At 35.6% G+C, this 6,502-nt stretch overlaps 1 long non-coding RNA gene across 2 annotated transcripts; it reads right to left on the reverse strand.

Moving 5' to 3' along the window:
* Positions 1-2,481: 2,481 nt before the first annotated feature.
* Positions 2,482-6,280, reverse strand: LOC114669336 (uncharacterized). Of its 2 annotated transcripts, none has more exons than XR_007933949.1 (4): positions 5,909-6,280; positions 4,734-4,882; positions 3,866-4,035; positions 2,482-3,438 (listed from the first exon to the last, which is right to left on the reverse strand). It is a non-coding gene; the product is annotated as an uncharacterized LOC114669336 (long non-coding RNA). The 2 variants fall into 2 exon arrangements; XR_007933948.1 differs by having other exon boundaries at positions 2,483-3,438; positions 3,866-4,029; positions 5,909-6,278.
* Between the last annotated feature and the right edge of the window lie 222 nt (positions 6,281-6,502).

A 6,502-nucleotide genomic window follows, 5' to 3' on the forward strand; every position in this document is an offset into this window, starting at 1 on the left:
GAAAATAAATTAAGGTGAAGGTCTCAGTAAGGTTAATCTCTCAGGTCATCAAAACATTTTGACAATGTTCTTAGAAAAAACAGAAAAATCAACAGATTTGGAAATGTCTGCTGTGGCAGAATGAGAGCAGCAACAAGCCATTGAATTAAATAGCGGGCTTAATTAACAGCAAGAATCCGCTTCTTACTAAGAAAACTGTTTGGAGTGAAATTGGTTGGAGTTTGAAATCCCAGTTTAGCTGGTCATCTGTTGGCTCGTTTCACATCTCATTTCTGTTTGGCTGCCATTTAATGAAGAAAGGAATCAATTCAGAGGACTGACTCCTTAAAACAGGGCTATTGAAATGATGGGAAAAGGAGTTAATTAGCAGTGAAAACTACTCACTGATTAGGAAAAGGGTTAGAATGAAAACCTGTAGCCACTGCGGCCCTCCAGGCCCGGAGTTCGACACCCCTGCATTAAACAGATTGGGCAGCACCACAAAGTGTGCAATGACATAGCCTTTCAATATGCACGCGCGGATCGGACCTGCAACAGGAACCAGGTAGTGACACACACCACCTGCGCTTAATGAAAAAATAACAAGAAAATCCACTCTATGGCACAGCTCGATCTGAACTGTGTATGCCGATTCACAACTTGACATTACGGATTGCCTGACAAACCTGCCTGTATTCTTTTCGAGTACAACCTAATTTAAAATTCTTCAGGCAATCCCATTGGCATTAAGACAGTTAATCTACAACATCTTGTTATATTCAGAAGTCAAGCCAGCGTTGCCAAACTTAAAAATTGGTAATTGTAATCTAAATTATCGTAAAATGTAATAATAAGGTTATTAGAGGAAATTTTAAATCCATTCTATTCCATGATTTTAACTCAGGAAAGCATTTGCAAGTTTTTAATGGGGATCAGTCAATTCTGGAAAAGGCTTTTTCAAAATTTAAGTTGCCTGTTTCCCCAAAAATTAAAGAAACACATTTCAAGGTAATTAAAAGTAAAAGATTTAAATTTGAGGTGGGCCTGTGTTCTTTTTGTGATTCAACTTGTGAAACATTACAACACTTGTTCTTTTCATGTCCTGTTTCGGCCATATTTTGGTTAGAAATACACAGCTGCTTATCACTCAAGGTTAATGACATCCCACAGTTTGACTTGTCTCATATTATGTTCTACATGGATAACTGATATCCATCTGTCTCTGATATGATTAACATTGTCATTCTCTTAGGTAAATACCATATACACTGTAGTAAGTGGAGAAATAGCAAACCATCTTTTACATGGTTCATTAAAGATCTGAAGCAATACTTCCTATCACTTAAGAAACTGAAATCCAGCAAATCTGTAAGATGGATTTATGATAACATGTCTCATTTATTACTGTTTTGATTTTTGCCTCCTGTGTCTTTTGGCCTGTGCTTCCTATTTGATATCTTGCACTATACTGTGAAATTTATCTAGCCCCCCTGTACTGTAAATGTTGTTTATACTTTTTTGAATGTTGAATTTATATCCTCTACGAGAGTTTTGTATTTTATTATGTTTCATTGATAATAAAAAAAAAAACAAAACAAAACTTGACATTACAGTATATTCATTTTAGTTCTACATTAGTTCACCATATTGAAAATATTCATCCTGCAAAATAAACGAAGCACCTTTCGTGGTGTAATATTGACATCCAAGGTTTGATCGCCGTATGGGGAAGCATAGGTGTGCACACCTGATGAGCCCCAATTAGGGCGAAACACGTTGTGTACTCTTTGTATTATTTGGCAGGTACTGTGTGTTTATATGTATGTAGTGTTTTTATTTTTCCACTCTTATAATAAATTATATAAAGACCCGTTTCTGTTTTGATCTATTGTTGCAGTTTCATTCTATGGACAAATTGTGTTTGTTTAAAAATTTCTTTAGATATCAATTATTATTAATAAAATTGCCATTTGACTTAAGGCATCAGGTTTACAAAACCTTTTGTTGGCAACCAGTTTTATAGAAATAAATGGTCGTTTTTCAACCAAAAAGAATTAACACTGTGTTGCATGGCATTGTGGTGACTGTCCCTGTCCTTAGTGTTAACTGTGACTGTCCACTTATTAAAATTCTTTAATTCATTCTCAGTTGTGCAATCTGGTCAGATGCTGAAGGAATCAAGAGTATAAAGCCACCGGTTCAAATCCTTATTTATTCTAACGGCTATTAATCTTATAAAGAAGTTTAACTTTACATCCACAGACTAAGTGAGTGAGCTGTTATCACTTCAATTTTTTTTGCAGTAAGTGCTTGTTGCTGCAGTTCATATTTGTAATACGTTTGTTTTTAGTGATGTGTTTTTAATGTTGTTTCAAGGTGTCTCTGTAAAACCCCCTGAGAAACCAAACTTACCTATTAAGACAATAAAACTGAGCTGAATTTAACAGCTGTAAAATAAAATATTCTGCAGTAACTAAGCAGAATTTAAACGGCATGAAGTAGTTCAGTTTATGATGAACACTATGTGAACAGAGTGCAGTGACATTCTTTCTTACAAGTTTAATCGACACAACACACCATTGTTTGTGTGCAGATCCATTTCATGTGAATAGTTTTATTCACCCATATTGATACAGAGCCAGTTCATTTTTAGAACTTTAAAAAAGGAAATACAATACACTTTTTCAGATCATTTTTATTGAATAAATAAATGGTATGTTTAAAAATAACAAAAGTGAAATATCTGTGAACAGTGTTTGTCAAAAAAAAATTACACACACAATGAAAATGGCCAACAATGGGGAGGCGTTAAAAACTATTAGGGAAAGGGAACACAAACATATTTGCAGATTTTTATACCTTGGTATTAAAAAATATGTTAGGCAAAGTTTTGAATACAGTAAAAGTAAATCATTAAATTTGTCAAAAAAGGAAAAATGCTACTTTAGCTTTATGAACAAGATACTACTCAGTCAGAGTTATTATCCAGCAATTTTCCATAAAAAATCTGTTCTATTTAAACTGACATTTTTCCTGATCTGACCCTTAACATTTGTTCACTAATAATATTTTTATATCACCTTTGCTTACAAGTGTAGCTCAAATTGCTCTACAAAAATATACAGTTACAAAGAAAATCGCAGTCATTATAAAAGTAAATAAGAAGCAAATGGAGGGGTCCTTGTCCTTTGTAATAAATACATTGCCTGGTCAAATGGCCGGGGACAAAGACAAACTTGCAGCTTTCAAATATGCTGGAGATAATAAACCTGTGGGGGTCACAAGCCAAAGCCCACACAGCCCCCTCTGCACATCCCAGCATACATAATTGTAGCCGTCTCAGTCCAATAACAATTCCATTTCAGGACGTCTTGTGTACTTTGTTTCCCTCTGGCATCACAGGCAGTTTGAGTTGATGTAACAAACAGTGGAGATGCATGGGAGCACCATTGCAATAAACTGGAAAAAGACAACAGAGAAAATCAGCACAGATTAGTGCCCAGTGCAGATCTTACAAACTGTACACAGTACCATTTCTAATCTATTACAACCAATGCAAGTAATTAAGAAAAGCCAAATTAGAAATTTTGAAATGATCGACATTTGTAGCCTGGCACTTCTCTATTGGCAAAGCATTCCAGATTTTGTTGCATGAGTACAGAAAGCTGCCAGTTTTTATGGTTGATCTTGGAATAAAAAGCAAAGCAATGTTTGGGAAAAGAAATGTTGGGAGCAGACACATCAAAATACAGGCAGGGTCTAAAATACTCAAAGCCTTCTAATTATTTAATAGAACCTTGAAATCAATTCTATGTGTGTCAGGCAGCCAGTGCAATGAGACTGAGACAGTTTTCAGAAGAAAAAAAAAACCAAAATAAGCCAATACCTCGTGATCACTTGGCAAAGGCACAGCAGATCAGAGCAGTGGTTGAGATGGAGGATTCTAGAAGTGCAGGCAGGAGGACCAGCCACTACTTCAACAGGGCACACATCTCTCCTTCCTTCTTCTTTAACTGCTGCTCCATAGCATGACCAGACTCTTCTACTTCACTGTAGCTGTGAAAAAACATAAACACACAGTAGATATTCACTCACAGAGTTCAAATATTAATAAAGTGTACCCTTACTTCTTGTTGTGCCTCCTTCCTTGGTACACCTACAGATCAATTATTACCAAAGTAAAATATCACAATAGATAAAGTTCTGCTTAAAGTCAAACTAATAATAATAATTAATGTGGTGTTTTGTTGGATTTTGAAAGAACCCCAACTTAATTGTCATTATATGTAGCATCATTTTTTTCTTTTACATTACACATACAGTCGACATTGTGTTACAATCTCTGTATATGTGAACTTCTCATGTGATTTGCTCAGGTGTCATTACTTACATGAAAACAAATGTGTTTTTCTCTCCTGCCTTATTTTTTAATTTAAAATTAAGTCTCGGTTCTTTCAAAATCCAACAACAAAGCACAGTAACTTAAGAAAATGTTATTTTGCAGAACGGAACAACATCGCTGTATAGTGACTGCTGGTACTAATGCACCTCAGTCTCTGTGTTTGTGAGGATTCACACTCTGAGGCTTTCCTGTCTAAAATTAAAAAGCCGTGTTAGTTACTGGACAGAGTGAGCAAGCATACAGTACAATATTCAAAGCAGCAAAATATTACAGATCAAGTAATAAATATGGGGAGGCTTTGCAGAAATTGTGCACAAATTACTTCTGAAACTGAAAGTCTCGGTAGACTTACCTGTAGAAATAGCAAATCTAACATGAACTGCACATCATCTTGAATTGGAAATCTTAAAAGCAGAAGAAAAGGACATCCAGATGTGTCTCAGAATGCGGGTACACTGGCATCTGTTCAGCCACATGGAAGGCTGGTTACCACCAGGCATCCTGTAGGGTCAAGAAAAAAAATACAATGAAGGGGCATTGTACTTCTAACTGCAGCAATAAGAAAATTTATTTCTAAGGAGCAAGCAAGCCTTCTCCATTATATTTAGTTAAATGTGTTTGTGTGTGTGTGTGTATACTCCTCCTAAACCAACAGCTTAAATCATAAGCTAATGACACGTGTCAACAGCAGGTGCCCAGCCTGTCATTGTGTCACATCAGATGCACACCACACTTCTCTGATGGCTTTGGACATCATAAATTTTAAAATTGTCTGTTTTCTGCCTTAGAATTTCTTCTACCAAACAAGGTTAAAGAAACCCATTTCAAAATTATGAGTAAATAGTAGCCAACTAACAAATTAATTCATAAGTATGACATTAATATATCGCCAAAGTGTAGTTTAGGTACAAATGAAGACACATCCCCTCTCACATTTCTTTTACTTCTGCTCCTATTCTAAAATGTTTTGTAAAGATTTATTTCTGTTACTGTCTTGAATGACAAAAGAATATCTCACTCTTTAATTCTTGTTGTTGTTCTGTGTACAATTTTGAAGACTTAATGTTAGAAAATGAAGTAACTGTGGTTTCCTTGCCTCATAAATTTCCTATTCATAAGTGAAAAGTTCAGAATATCTGTTATATCTTTCCTGTATGGACATTAATTAATATGCTAGAAATAGCCTTTAAAAATGGAAAACACACTAAAATAATTAAAACGTGTAAGATTCTGATCTGCTTCATTAAAAATGTGTAATGCTCTTATCTGCATCTCGCTTTCTTGAAATAAATTAGCTGTTTTGCTTAATTATTAACATGCCGTTCACTCTTTAAGATAAAAAATGTGAAGAAATGTTAAAAGAAACAAACCACCAAATGCTAATAGGGTGTTAAGAAATAAATACATCGATTAACCCAAATACAGAAAATGCTGCGACTTTCACATTTACACCACAAGATTACAAATGTCATATTGTAACTAAAAATGAAAATCCTTATTGCCTTTTCATCAATACGATATACTTACAAAAAGCTATACGCATCCATTATAAAGTTCACAGACATACGTCGCATTTCATTTCGCTCCCTCTTCATTCGAATGGAGTTAAAATTTTCAGACGACAAATATTCTTCCAAGATGTTATAAAATTCAAAAGTTGTCATCTTTTCCAGTAAGAAGTTCACTTACAGACGGAGATAAACGGCAACACAAAAATGACTCGCAAGTACAATTCAAACCTGACGAGTGACGTGTGTCGTAAAACATTAGATATGCGCAGAACAAATTGGGCAGCATCATGAAATGAATTTTAATTATGCAGAGAGCGCATGCGCGAGACAAATCAGATGGGGACTCATGTCGCAAAGTAAAAAAACACAGATCAGGCAAGGTTGTAATAGTAAAGCTCTGCGCATGTGTGCGCATGCGCGCTTTTTGGGTTGTCTTTATGCGCATGCGCCTGTAAATTAGGCAGGCACCACAGATCGGGTAGTGACAAGTCTTACTCAACCAGGCCGCCAATCTTCTTTGGCTGAAAAAGTAAAAGCAGTGGCCCTCCTCCGTCTGCGTGGTGTTCCAACATGTGTTCGATTCTTGCGGTTCCCGTAGGCAGGGCTAGTG

Source organism: Erpetoichthys calabaricus (genome assembly GCF_900747795.2).
Source record: "Erpetoichthys calabaricus chromosome 1 unlocalized genomic scaffold, fErpCal1.3 SUPER_1_unloc_16, whole genome shotgun sequence".
Classification (NCBI taxonomy): domain Eukaryota; kingdom Metazoa; phylum Chordata; class Cladistia; order Polypteriformes; family Polypteridae; genus Erpetoichthys; species Erpetoichthys calabaricus.